Source organism: Rattus norvegicus, chromosome 1 (genome assembly GCF_021556685.1).
Source record: "Rattus norvegicus strain SHRSP/BbbUtx chromosome 1, alternate assembly SHRSP_T2T, whole genome shotgun sequence".
Lineage (NCBI taxonomy): Eukaryota > Metazoa > Chordata > Mammalia > Rodentia > Muridae > Rattus > Rattus norvegicus.
Genome location: NC_141534.1, coordinates 236,143,296 through 236,158,289, shown reverse-complemented (window position 1 = coordinate 236,158,289; position 14,994 = coordinate 236,143,296). Strand labels below are relative to the sequence as shown.

At 43.0% G+C, this 14,994-nt stretch overlaps 1 long non-coding RNA gene across 1 annotated transcript in view; it reads right to left on the bottom strand.

Annotated features, from left to right (window-relative positions):
• LOC148007886 (uncharacterized) overlaps nt 1-14,046 on the bottom strand; it is a 50,272-nt gene extending 36,226 nt beyond the window's left edge. Inside the window, exon 1 of the long non-coding RNA XR_015648145.1 lies at nt 13,245-14,046. This is a non-coding gene — a long non-coding RNA (uncharacterized LOC148007886). The remainder of the gene's footprint in view (nt 1-13,244) is intronic.
• Between the last annotated feature and the right edge of the window lie 948 nt (nt 14,047-14,994).

The following is a 14,994-nucleotide window of genomic DNA, read 5'->3' as shown; positions in this document are numbered from 1 at the left end:
TCAGAAGTCGCTTCATTTTCCAGTGTTGAAACCTGTGACTTCCTGTGGCGGGTGTTTCCTGACCAGCTCTGCCCTTCCTCTGATCATCCAACCTGAGTGGGTTGGAAGGGGTAGAAATGGTGGATAAGGGTCACTGTGGTTTCCATCTGCTAAGGGAACCAAGCTGCCGGCTGGCCATGACAAAATCCAGAAGTCTGTGCGTCACCCTTTAAAAGGGTAGTTCGGAGAAGGGAGAGACCAGCACTGGATCTGAGGGGCTGAAGGGAGTTTTTAAAACCAGGTGTCATGTAGCTCAAGATGACCTGAAACTCACTAAGTGACCAAGCATGATCTTGAACTTCTGATGGGCATCCGTCCACTCTCTCAATTCCCAGAATTGCGGATGTGCGCCATCATGCCTGACTCACTGGCGCCTTTTTAAAAATCTTAATTACTAAGGAAAGGAAGGGGAGACTCTAAATCCGGAAGGCGCTTTGGGAATATCAGGAGATTGTCTCCCTGAGGAGGTATCTATGGGCTGTCTGGCAACCCATAACTCTCTAACCGCTGCTCTCTACTCAATACGTTGACTCCACTTAAACTGAAGTCTAAAGTAGGCATCCAAAAGCGTGCTCTCTCCTCGCTATAGAACAAATGGGTTCCCAACTGTATTTTCACACGTGGATTAGCGGTTTTCTTAATATACCAATTTTTTTTTCACTTTCTCGACCTATTAAGCTGTTTAATAAGCTGTGTTGTGCATTAAACAGTTTGTAACGCTCTGCTCATTAACTCTCTGGAAGTACTTAAAAAGCTGAAACACAAAGGAAAAAATAAATCTGGTCTGATAGCACACCTCAGTTTTATTCTCTGCTGAACAAAGTTGAGTGGCGGGCACCTCGGCAGGTACGGGAAACACCTCAAGGTGCTCTGCTTGCTGCCACTAGAGTCTAATAGTAGTGTGGTTTCCTAGAAGGAGGGGTGAGCTAAGTCTGAGCTAAGATGCCGAAAAAAACCACCATCCATCTCAAAGACCATTGGCACATGGTTCCAAAGGTCCTTACAGCTTTTGGGTTTCATCTGTTCATGGCTACTTAATCGATACCAGTTTCTTGAAAAGCCATAACGGGTCCTACTGTTTTTCAGGACATGGAAGCACTAAACTAAATATTCTTCACACATTATTTTCTCACCCCTTCTCAAGAGCCCTCTTTTATCCTCTGGATTCAGAGTAGAAACCGTGGCACACCTTCCCTAAGGTCGAAAGGGCAGATGGAACTCAGCCCAGACCTTCGGGAAGAGAAGTCTGTCTTCGCTTTGCTCACCCTGAAGTGTGCCCCTAATTATATGCAGTACTCATCCCAAGCTGTCCCTGTAACCCATCTGCTGCCAGGTTTTAGTGGTAAAGTTCCCCACGGTGCAACCACTTACCTCTTCCCCGTGAAACAGCATGGCCTACTTAGAAGGGGTTCCTTTTCATCAGCTTGGAAGGACCCAGCCAGCCTGGAGGAGGAGCTATTCCCAAGGTGGTGGGAAGCAAAATGACAGACAGCAGCAGGGCACGTGCTTCTGCAACTTTCCCAGCGGAGCTGAGACAGGTTCTCATAATTTACATGCTCCATTTGAAATCTAGATGCTGAAGCACCAGAATTATACATCTGTTTCCTTGACTTTTTAACCAAAGAGTGCTAGTTTATTGCTGAGCTTAAGGATAAAAGAAGCAAGAAATGAAAGTTGGGTCGAGTTTTTTTTTTAAGTTTCCTCCTCACTAAGTACAATCAGATGTTGGACCCTCAGCCTGACACGGAGTAGATGCTCAGTTTATCAGCTCGTTTTTTTTGTTTTTTTTGTTTGTTTGTTTGTTTTTTTGAGGCAACGCTTTTCATCACAAGAGAAAAAGGAAAGGCCCTATACAAATAGCTTCAGTTAAATGCATCAAACAGCTCCAATATTGTGGTGCCAGAAAAAATAAATAAATAAAACGGGAAAGATATCTAAACTGATTTATGAGGTTCTGTGGGGAAACACTGTCCTTTCATCTCTGGATATACAGTTTATCTTTGACCCCAGAGTACTCTCTGGAATTCTGGGCAAAGGGCACCTACTCAGAAATAATCTATCCAAGACCCCAGGAGCTCTATCATGAGCCAAAGATCAAACGCCTTTTATGTTCCTTTTGGTCCAAGATGAAGACTGTGGACCTATTATATTTTAATATGCAAATAAAGAATCTATCGGGGGAATCTGCTGCCTCAGCAAACACTTTCATCCAGAAGAGCAGTGTCCGTGTCTCTGCCAAGCATCAGAAAGATGGAGATATGCAATGGGACTGCTCTGAGGGCAAATGTAGGCTTCGTTGGTTTGACTTGTCTTTCCTAAAGAAAACATCAGAGTACTCTTATCCTATCTCCATCCTTGACTCCAAAACTATGTGTGTCTTCCTAGTTGTGCTAGAAGAATCTTTCCACACCTTCTCCCACACTCTCTCCTTTGGACAAGTATATCTTTTCTTCTAGGCCAGACCTAAAAGGCCTAGGTCTTCCAGGTCTTACATATAGGCTGAAGATACAACACCCAAGGTTCCTCCAGGCCTCTCCTCTGAAAGATCAACCCACAAACGCACTAGATGCACATGGCTGCTGTGTGTTTAGTTGGTTGGTTTGGTTTGGGGTTGGTTGGTTGGTTGGTTGGTTGGTTGGTTTTTGTTTTATTTTGTTTTCAGGAAATGTAAGAAGCTACTGGGACATCTGGATAAAGTTACCATGTACATTGTGATGGGCAGCAAACGGAGATCGACCTAGCATGAGAGAACCTTCTGGTCTCCAGTATCCTTGCCTCTGTCTTGTTAATAGCCTGACTAATCAATATTTACAATCATGGCAAGAGCAAGAGTTCAGTATTCTTGGGGATAAACACTATTAAGTATGATACTCAGATAGAATCTGGTCTGCAATGTGAGAGAGAAAGAGGGGGAGAGAGAGAGAGAGAAAGAGAGAGAGAGAGAGAGAGAGAGAGAGAGAGAGAGAGAGAGAGATATGGAGGACCAAAACAAAGAAGATATGGCAGGTGAACAGGAATCCTGGAGAGACTATCCAACTGTTCCTGGGTCTTAGATGTTTATCTGTCTTTTTAAAGATTCATTTACAAAATCTTCTGTGATTTACAGGAAACTAATATATTCTAAAAATCCTCATTTTTTATTAAACTTGGGAAGTCTAGGGTGCTATAAACAAAGCTTAATGGTCCATTCTGATTGGAGTGTAGAAGACTAGATAAACACAGACAGTAATGGTCTAGCACATGAGCCTGCAGACAAGAGCCAGGGTTCATTTAGGAACTGGCCTAATGGCCTTTGTATACATTCTGTCAAAGACTCTAGCTATGGTCTGTGTCCTCAAACTTAGATAAAAATGTAGTGGGCTAATTTATTTGTTGGAGAAAATTTCACAACAGCATGGCATTTAGGGCATAGTGCAGTATCATCAGCTGCCTTTAGCCAAATTTATAATGGAACCCCAGAACAAAAAGCAGAGCATGTGCAGTTTAGTGCAAAAAGGATCATAGATGTTCTTAAAGTTGTGGACAAGGCACTATGTGTAGACAATGTAACTGTAGGTATTTAAAAGCTTAGGGATATTAAAGAAAAGATATACACTGGAATGGGACAATAGAAAGGTATCTAGATCTCAAGACCCCATCTGTCAGAGTTTCCAAGGTATAAAAATGCAAACTCAAATTGAGCGCCTGAAAGAATAGAGCTTTCAGAGCATCCTACTCTAACAGGGCAACTTAAAGAAGTTTCTTTCCCCTGGTTAATCTGCATAGGCACTCAAAGGATGCTGTAATACTGGTCCAAAAGGTCCCAGATACATCTTAAGACTGCAATGTGGGGAAAGGAGCTGCCCTCTCAGAGGCAAGGGGGAAGGAGAAGGAACTCTACAAGAGGGAGCAGAAATGGTAGCAACATCAAGGAGATAGATAGATAGATAGATAGATAGATAGATAGATAGATAGATAGATAGATAGATAGATAGATAGACAGACAGACAGACAGACAGACAGACAGACAGACAGACTGCAATAGAAGTGGGCATCATCACATGGTTTGAGTCTTGTAGGGATGTAAAATGTAAGAGTGGTACAGTCCAAAAGGTTTATAACAACATTCCAGAAAAACACTGAGAAGTGAGGCAAGGTTGAGGTCACTGTGTGATACTTTGGGATGAAGCCTAAGTTTCAATAGCAACATGGGCTGTTGGAGATGACAGCCGGGTATCAGCCAAAAAGGACACTCACTACAGGCACCAACCAGAGCCAAACCACAGGAGAAACCACATATGCCCTAAATGCCAGGGAAATAAGGCTAGGGCTACCCAAGACTATCCAAGTTCTCATCACTACACTACCTGCCCTGGATACTAGACATGCTGTTTGGCGGTATGTTTGTCCTGCTGCACTTTTGTGTGGCTTTAGTCTGCTTTGAGATGTTTATTCAACACCATAGAATATTGGAAGCACACAACTTCCCTTTGTATTTTACGGGGTCTCAACAGCTAAGGGTTTTCCTTCGGTAGCAGGAAAGGCTTCGACTCCTGAATGGTGTCATATAAGACTGAAGAGCAGTGGTTCTTAACCTTCCTAGTGTTGCAACACTTTAGTACATATTCCTTGTGTTGTGGTGACCCCCAAACATTAAATTATTTCCGTTGCTACTTAACAACTGTAGTTTTTTATTACTGCATGAGTCAGTCATAATGTAAATATCTGATATTTCCAACGGTCTTAGGCCACCCCTGTGAAAGGGTTGGTTGATCCCCAAAGAGGTTGTGACTCACAGATTGAGAACTGAGGCTATACAGACCTTAGAAATTGCACTAAAGACACTTTGAAATCTGAGCCAGCCTGTAGAAGACAAGAGTGGAATGCTATGGTTTGGTTCTAAAATGTCCCCCATTTTACATGTCCATCGTGTGCTTGGACACTTGACCCCCAACTGGTGACACTTTTTTCTGAGGCTGTGGAAATGTTAGGAGACCCAGCAAGAAGAACTAGGTCACTGAGGGCAGACCCTTTCTACTCCTGGCTGTTTCCTGTCACGCCATCAGCTTTCTTGGTCAGCACTGTGTAAGAAGCCAGAGTTATACTCTCCCACATCTCCTGACCCACATATGTCATCACACCTTCCCCACCATAATCAACTGAAATCCCCCGAAACCATGTGCCATAATAAACCTTCCCTCCCTTAGGTTGCTTCTGTGCATTTTGTCCCAGCCCTGAAGCAAAGTGGCTGATATAGGTAGTATGAAATTTTAAATTATTTTATCTTTATGACTAATGCTATTCAGTACTTTGCTATCCTTTGTATTTTACAATTAAATTTATTTTAATTGTTTCTAAAAACCATAAAAAGTAAAGAACTGGTAATAATAGAAATGGAGTTCAGTATTAAGCTTATTTATGATATAGGATGAGAAACAATTTAACTAGGCATTAGACATATTACATTGACTGACATTAGCCAATGGTAGTAAATAACAGTTTATCAAATATTGACTATCTCCTCCTTCGCCTTTCCCACATCCTCTAGAGACTTATCCTCTACTCCTCCCTCGACCCTGACCCCTACCCACACCCCTGACCAAGAATTTAGACTTGGCCATGACTTGCTTTAGACAAGAACTTGAAAAATAGCTCCTAATATCATCAAACAGAACTTGTCATCGTGACCCTCAGTTCTACTTCTGACTCTGCTGTTAAGTTTGGCAACCTTGACGGTGTTATTTGAAGCACAAAACACATCCAAAGGCCCTTCTGGTTCTGATACTGCGTAAGTGTTTATACAGTGTATGTGACATCATGAGAGAGAATGTCACACTGGACTAAGGAAAGTTACACAGCATGCAGTGTAACACGGAAACACTTTGAGTTATAACTGAGCTATCTGACCTCCTGGGTTACTTTAGAATAAGCCAATTTTCCTCCTCTACCTTACAGCAAGCATGCTTCCTGAGCTTCAATACTGAGACAGCTCCTTCCTCAGCTCTTGAGGTTGGCCTGGTGTTGCTATGTATTTTAATGCTAAATACTGACCCCTGGATCTGGTTGCCACCATCAAGGAAATCCTTACCTACACCAAGTGATTCTATGTAACCTTGTTCTCTAAGCCTGTGATTGGGCAATAGATAGAGGTAGATGGGTTTTCAGATACCCAACTGGGGATTGAAGGAAGGAGAGAGGAGACCAAGGGAGGAGGATGCCAAGAAGAGAAGAAATGGACCATGAGCATGTGACCAGGAGAAACAGCAAGTAACAAGGGACATACGGCTAGGATATAAGCTAGAATAACTCCAAAACCTGCCCAATCTAAGTTTACAGATTGTAAATAAAATACCTGGATTGTGTGTCTTTCATAAGATATAGTAACCTGAGTGAATGTGTATTTTTGACATGAATTTCTAATTCAATTTATACTCCGCTCTGAGAAAGAACCAAGGCCAATGACTAAACTGTCTCCCCTTTTTTCCTCTTGGCATCCTATCTACCTCCCAAGAAAACCTGGCTCTCAGCCTCCTTCCTTTTCCGATGTGATCAGACAATTTCTCCTGCTAATATTACAATAATGGCCTGCGATGAGCATCAGGGCTCTGATTCCTTTGACTTGTTAAAACACTCATTTAGTTTTTGTTGGGCATAGGAGCTGATATGTTCTTCCTTCTCATCTTGACAGTCTTGTCTTGAGCATGACAGCAAACTGCCCCTGGACCAGTCATGGACATCCAACTCGAACATCTAAGGAGTAAGGGGGATATGTAGGGGACAGAGGCAGTGGAGACCTGAGGTAATATGTATTTTTGACATGAACATGGCCACGCCAAGGACTCCAAGGCCTTGGAACCACGGACAATTGACAAACCTGGACCAATCGGGATTACAAAGCTATCTTTGGGGGATCCTAGTGCAAGAGAGTGATCACTGTGTCCAAAACTGCCAGCTGCAGCATCCTTCTCCTGGGTATTTATAGCCTGAGGCTACAGTCACCTCCTACTGAAGCTAGCCTACCTGTCCCCTGTGCTGTACATAATAAACATTCTGACATTCCAGCTTGTGGACTGTAGCATGGCCCCCTCATTAAAGCACACACCCCCTACCTGATTCCAGCTTTTCTGTATGTATAACTGTTTGTCTGTCATTTTTTCCATGCCCTTGCTGCCCCTAGTCAGAATTTCAGGACCCAAACCATGCAAATTGTGACAGGATTTCATTCACTGTAGACTGAGGCATATGTGAATTAGAGACTTATCAGAATCAACTGGAGATGTCTCCAGAAACATCATGTCTCAACTCCCCAAGCTGTTGTATCAGAATTTCCAGAAGTTAGTCCCAAGAAGAACCTTGAGAGGATTCCTAGGCAAAACTGATGACCTACAGTTCTTGATGACAGGTCAACTTCTCTCCCAGAGCAGGAGTTGCAACCCAGTATGCATCTATAGTAAGTCACTTTGGTTGGCCCATCCATTCCCCTTTTGGAAAGTACTGAGGTCAGATTTTCTTTATAACTTCTACCAATACATTCACATCCTGTTCTGTAGCCCTAAGAAATGAGAAGTTCATTCTGTTCTCAGGGGAAGTCTTCAGTCATAATCAGAACACTATTATGTTCTTTTGCCAGAAGATGTTCTATGCCTTTGCCATTTGCATAGTTCTCCTCAGGGTTGGTTCAGCTTGTTAGTGTCCCATTTCAAATGTTCTTTCAGCACATGATACAGTCTCCGATAATATATAGTCTGCCCAGGACAGGCATGGTTGACTTTTTCTAAGGATGCTGACTCCATACAAAAGCTAGAGGCAGAAGTTCAGGAATCCATCAGAGAGAAGGAGAAAAAAATTAAGGATAAGTTTGACCTCAGTGCTTCCACAAATAAACAAGCTTGAAAGGAAGAACATTGCTTGAGCCAAGATATGCCCTTCCTGGGAGCTGGCCTCAGTTCTTCTTACATTCATCACAGGACAGAATAGGAATGACTCTAGAGAAGCTCTTTAGTCTGCCTTCAGAATACCTAGCTGGAGGCACACCTCCCCATTCTGCACAGGACACGAAATGGGAGCCCTACTGAGATAGACCCTTTGCTACACAGAGGCAGAAGGAAAGCCACAAGATCCCAGGTTCTTCTAGGGCAAAGAAAAGACTCAACCTTGACCACAGACAGGTCCCTATGAATGATCTTCTTGGCCTGAGGCTCACATTTGCCCTCCATAACAAAGGCCACCAGTCCGCACCAGGCTTACAATGCTTCCTGATATTGTCTTCCACCTTTGAGTCAAGGTTGTCAGCGGTGGTAAACATAAAGGCTATCTTCTAAATACAGATGAGACGCTGTAGGGTGCTTTCCTCAGATCAGTGCCACCACACAGCGAAGGCGGCTCCGATGACTTCACGTTCCATGGTCAGATGAATTGAGTTCTTCCCAGATGAGAGAAGAACAGCTTTCAATAGGTTGAGAAGCCACCATGAGGTAAAGGTGGCCTATGGTATAGTTTAGCACTGGGAGTGGAATGCCAACCAGGCTGCCTGGCAAGTTTGGCCCTCACTGATGCAAACCCAGGTATTGTGACACTAACAGCCTACAGGGACTACACACAGTCGTGTGTTCTACTTCCTCTGAGGCAGCTGTGCATGACGGCCCAGTAACCAACCTTCTCAGTTTGCTTGCCCCACCCCAAACATTCCACAAAGAACCTTTCAATCCAGACAAGGTCAACTGTTCTAGACTCAAGGAATAGAAACTTGGCAAATTATCTTACTCTTGAAAGCTCCCCATAATTCTTGTTATGCCTTCAAAATGGAACCTGGTAGGCTATGAGCTGTCAGCTAACTCATTGCCCCAAGATGTTCAAATACATTAGTGTGTGCTCACATGTACATTCCTTTTGGTTCTTTTTTTTTTTTTTTTTTTTTTCGGAGCTGGGGACCGAACCCAGGGCCTTGCGCTTCCTAGGCAAGCACATGTACATTCCTAAGTAGCATGCTGACATGGAAAGCCCTCAGAATAAAAATCAAGGAACCCGAAACATTGAGCAATTCATAACTCCTTGAAGGGTCACAGTGTTCTCATCTTTGCAATGAAAAATTGTATTGAAATTAGCCTAAGGACCTCTACATATTGAAGCCAACAGTCTAAGTTCACATTAAAACAGCTTATAAGCATTGTTTTGACTAGATTTTTGTTTTGGGGGTACTTGGGGGGAGTTGGGGGTTTTTTGGTGTTTTTGTTTGCTTATTTGTTTTGGGTTTTTTGGTCAACTTGACACAAGCTAGAGTCATTTGGGAAGAGAGGAAAAAATGACTCCCACTAGACTGGCCTGTGGAAAGACCTGGGGGACATTTTCTTGGATGATTATTGAGGTGAGAAGGCCCAGCCTGTGTGGATAGTGCCACCCCTGGGCTGGTGGTCCAGAGTTGTATAAGGAAGAAGTCTGAGCAAGCCATGAGGAGCAAGCCGGTAGGCAGCACTCCTCCATAGCATCTGGCTCCAGGCTCCTGCCTTGAGTTCCTACCCTGACTTCCCTCAGTGATGCAGCGTGAGCTGAAAGTTGTAAGCTGAAATAAACACTTTCCTCCCCAAGTTGCTTTTAGTGATAATATTTTATCACAGCAGAACCGCTAAGACAGGCACTAATGTGGAGTGTTCGTCCAGACAGGCCAGCCCATGAGGAAAGACAAGGTACAGAGCTTAACTCAATGCATGCTCCCATTCAGGTCACATAGGAAGACAAGGCAGGAAAATCTAGAAAAATAGACCCCGTGTGTTTAATACAAAGCGGTTCCACCTTCATGCAATGTATTTTATAATAAACACACATTTGTTCTAATATTTAAAATTTAGATGATATGAGAAACAGTTCTGTGGTAATAAGGCTGATCCCCGCCTCCCCCAATACTTATCTCTTAAAGCCAGATACATCTCCTGGTAAAGTCGTTGGCAGTCTGTGAAAAGGAAACAGTTGAGGGGAAGATCTTGGATCGGCAGTGGGCAGAGGAGTTTAATTATTGATCAGATACTTAGAAAGGATTTTAGCACAGACGGCAGGAATTAACTGAACCCATTAGATCACGGTCTTAGATTTGAATGAAGGGTGTGCGGCATCAGAGGACAGTCGGTTGTAGAAACAGAAGGCAAAGGGATGCACACAGAGAAAATAATGAAACTTCAGATCAAAAAAGATGCAGAGGCATCAGTGGGGACCACAAGAAAGGTGGGTGTGGTCAATTGAATTCTCTTTATTATTATTTGGCTGCTTATAATCAGGACTTATGACAGTGGCTTATAGTGTAAACGGTAACTTATCTCTTACAGAACATGAATGTGGAATGAGGAACACAGCCCAGATCTGGCTCTGCAGACCCTCAACCTATACAGGCATTCAGCATCCTTTGGCTTTTCCACCAGATTTTTAAAACCATAGCTGTCACTGTCCAGGTAAAAGGATGTTGGCAGAGGTCCAAATTCCGGAAAGAAATAGAGAAGTAAAACACCCAAGGGTGTTCATCCTCTCTGTTTAGGTCTTTGTAGAGAGCCTTTCCTGAAGTCCCATGAGCAATTGGCCACCTGCACCTCAGCGGCCACACCTTGAGGCAAATGCAAACTAACCTAGGAGCCGTTGCCTTTCACCTGGGCACATAGCCAGTCTAAAAGCTGTTACCTACAGACAAGAAGAGGCAAGGAGGGGTTGGGGATTTAGCTCAGCGGTAGAGCACTTGCCTAGCAAGTGCAAGGCCCTGGGTTCGGTCCCCAGCTCGGGGGGAAAAAAAGAAAAAAAGAAAAAAAGAAAAAAAAAAAAGAAAAGGCAAGGAGCAGTTTCTGGTACTCACCCTGAATGAGGCACTCAGCAACTAAGGGAACAGTAAGGAAGCAAAGTGGTCAAATGTCAGTTGAGCCACCTTTCCTTATCCAGGCTGAGTCTGGTGCCTGGGAGACCTGCTGAAGGCTGATATGTCCCATTCCCTGTTCTAGTGTTAGAATTGAAATAAATTCTGTATGGTGTTTGTTTAATGACTGGAGTTAACTTCTGACTTCTTTCTACTTAAAAGAAACAAAATCAGCCATCATGGTGACATACATCATTAATCCCAGCTCTTGGGAGGAAGGAGGTAGACAGACTCTGTAAATTCAATGCCAATCTTGTTTACAGAATGAATTTCAGGATAGCTAGAACTGTTACACACACACACACACACACACACACACACACACACACACACCACACACACAAAACATTGTCTCAAAAAACAAACCAACAACAACAAAAAAAAGTCACACATAAACCCAATTTGGAGCATATAGCTGGTACAAAAAAAGGTTCTTATTAAATACTCATTAGACTGGGGATTCGAGAGATGGCTCAGCAATTAGGAGCACTGGCTGCTCTTCAAGAGGACCAGGCATTGGATTCCCAGCATCCACGTGATAGCTAACAGCTGTTACTTCAGTTCCAGGGGATCAGGTGCCCTCTCCTGGCCTCTCTGGGCACTATACACACATTGTACACAGGCATCCATACAGGCAAAACATACATGCACATAAAATTTAAAAATGTCTTTTAAACATATTCATTAAACCAGGCTGAATTTTATGGGAGCTCACACAGCTCTGTCACTTATCCACAACTACTCTCTGCCTGCCTTGAGCCTTCCACCTGTACCTCAGGCCACTGTGCTGAGGGCTCGGAGCTGTTTTCCACTAGGACTTTGCAAATACAAAACCGTAATTAGCAGCGGGCTTTTAATGCCTTCTGGTATGTGGATCCCCAGTGGCTTTAGTGTAGGGGTTCAAGTACCACTGTGGGTAGGAAGATGGCTTCCCCGGTAAAGGCAAAGAGAGAAGATTCTCCTCCCCAAGAAGCTTGAAAAATAGTAGCCTGGTATGTGTAACAATGAACCACAAGAGATCTTGTCTCAAAGAAGGTAGGAGAGGACTGACCGGCACCTGAAGACACCCTAGGTTGTCTCTCTGTGTCCTTTGACCTCTCACATACACTATGGTATTCATATTCACATGTAAACATGCAAGCGCACATGTATGCATGCATGCACACACACATACACACACACTAACACACACACACATGCACTTTAATAAATAGTTTGTCTTCTATTGGTTATAGTCATAGTCACCATCCTTGAATATCATGGCAATCCCCTATATGAAACGCCTGAACCTACAAGTCTCCTGTTTAAAGCCCTGGTCATATAATAAAGTGTGCAGGGGAAATTGAAAGAAGGCTGAACCCTGCCCAAGTAATACTGAAATAACAGTAAATAATCATGGACTGTTGTCAGGTGACTTGCAGAGGAAAGCGGTTGCCTGTGTTTAGAGATCATGTGGAAAGAAACATAATCGATATGAGACACTAAACTTTCTGGCAACACATGTTCGCTTGAGGATCGATGTGTACATGCGTACACACAAGCCACAGGAAACTTCCTGTATCAATCCTCGTGAGCTATCCACCTTGTTTTTGGAGATAGGATCTCTCACTAGGACCTGAAACTTGCCAATTTGGCTAGGCTGGCCGGCCAGTATATTCCTGGGATCTGCCCATGTCCAGCTCCCCCAGTGCTGGGATCAGAAGCACCAACTATAACACTTGTCATGGACGCTGGAGATTCAGCTCAGGTCCTCGCGCCTGTATGGCAAGGGCTCCATCAATGAAGCTCTCTCACCAGACCCCAGACTGGACATCTTTGTTATCCATGTCTTAACTGGTGATTCCTCTTATAGCCCAATGGTGTCCAGCTTATAGAGTGTGCTTAATAAATATTGACGGGGCTCAGTGACAGCAGTGTAAACACACTGTTTGCAGCAGTCTGTAAAGAATCAGATTTACAGACTTGACTAAACTGGAAAGACAACCAAAGCTCAACTTTACTAAACTTGAATAGAGTCATGTTTTACCTTAATAAATATCAATTAGATCTATATTAACTTAAGCCATAATAAATCTGGTTTTTTTTTCAGTCAAAACTGATCAGCTATTAAGTTTTCTAAGCCAAGGGAACCATTTTCAGAACTTGGTGTCTATTGTATTAAAAATACTTTAATCAACCCTAAGAATTCATAGATAAAATTAATTTTACACTAAAGCACATATGTATGTCCCATACTACTAAACCCCAAAGAATATCTCAATAGAAAAATTAGCAACTGTAATAAGGCACTTGCCTGCCTAGGTACATAGGGAGGGGAGTATTATTCAGTTATGCATACCTGAAGCAGCGGTGCGATGTTCTTATCCACAGTGACGCTTGACTTCCAACGGTTTCTTCATGCCCTCTTCCAAACCATAGGAGTAAATTTTATGATAAAAGTACCTAAAACTACTCTCAGCAAACTTCTGATAGGCAGTCGAGTAGTATGAGCCATGATTCCTGTACATTAGCAACTTTCAGTCTTTCATCCTATTTTGCATGCCTTCCTTCTCTACCCACTGAACTGACCTGTCCAGTCGCTATTTGTATATATTTGATATAGTCCTAGATTCCACACATGAGTAAGATCTATGTGAGAGTATGTTAATTTGCTTGATTATATATAAGCATTTCAAAACATTGTTTATCATATATATGTGTGATATATATCTCATATATGATATACATATCATATATATATATATCACGAAAGAGCACTCTATTTAAAGACAATTTTTTAATCTATTCTCAAAAACTCTAAAGATTTCTGAGCAACTAATCCTCCTCGTGGACGGTTGTCATAAAATTATGAATTACCAGAACTGGAAAGAGTTCTTATTCAATAAACTCTTTTTGTGTTTAAACAACAACAACAAAAAAGTCTTACTCTCTAACCCAAGCCGCCCAAAAACTCATGACAATTCTCTGTGCTGCTCATATGCCAGGCCGTGTGGTAGGACTCCGGCTGGAGCAGCCTCTGCTTGTCAGTGCAGTCCAATATACAGTGCGGGTGTCCCCTCACCTTGTTCCTCAATAAAGACCTCCAGATATGCTTTCATGCACAGACAAGCCAAACCTGAAGGCGGCCATCTTTTCGTTGTGTCTGCTGACCCCTCCATGTCCCCTTCTTAGCCAATCTAGTTTCTTCTAGAGACTCCAAGGGAACTTAGCTCCCCGACTCAAGATGACAACATTTCCTCTACATGAAATAAGCCTTCTCCCTTGAGATAGCTCTGCTCAAGGCCACATCTGCAACATCCTGAAGCTCATGTTTAGACAAAACTTAGAAGTCCTTTCACCACCCTCTTTGCCAAGCCCATCAATAACTACATTTACCACGCAATGCTCAGAGCTTGTTACAGACGTCCATATCTGATCTGATGCAAGGAGAGGGGTTGTAGCTAGCATTTCCTTTGATCTCAGTGTTCTAAATGGAATCCAAGTTTGCCTTAGCAATTGCTTATAATCTTGACTTATTCTAGTTCCCTTTGGGGCTTTGCAGTCCCCCATGACTACTGAGATCAGCTTCGCAGAAAACAAACATGAAGTTAACTCTCTTTCAACAAATTGCTTCATAACTGGGGGAAAGTTGTTTTTAATATCTGACTTAAGATTTGCCCTGCGGGCTGGAGGTAGTGATTGATGCCTTTAACCCCAGCCCTTGGAAGGCAGAGGCAGGTGGATCTCTTTTGAATTTGAGGCCAGTCTGGTTTGCATAGTGAGTTCCAGGCCAGCCAGACCTACAGAGTGAGAACCTGTCTCAACAATAACAAAACAAAACCCACAAACAAAACAAAAACTTGCCCTGTGATGGAGAGTTTTACGTTAGTCAAACCAACCCCACACTAGCAGCCAAACCTCCCAACAATACTATCCTCGAGTTAGAGAGGCAATGTTTACCCTTTCGCCTGCCTACTAGAATATAGAGGAAGACAAGAGGATCTGGGAGCAGGAAACAAAAGACCTTTCCTGAAATTAATATTAATAAATCATTCGAAGGTTTGGAAGCTAGCTATTCAAACAGCTACAGAACTCCATGGCTTCATTGC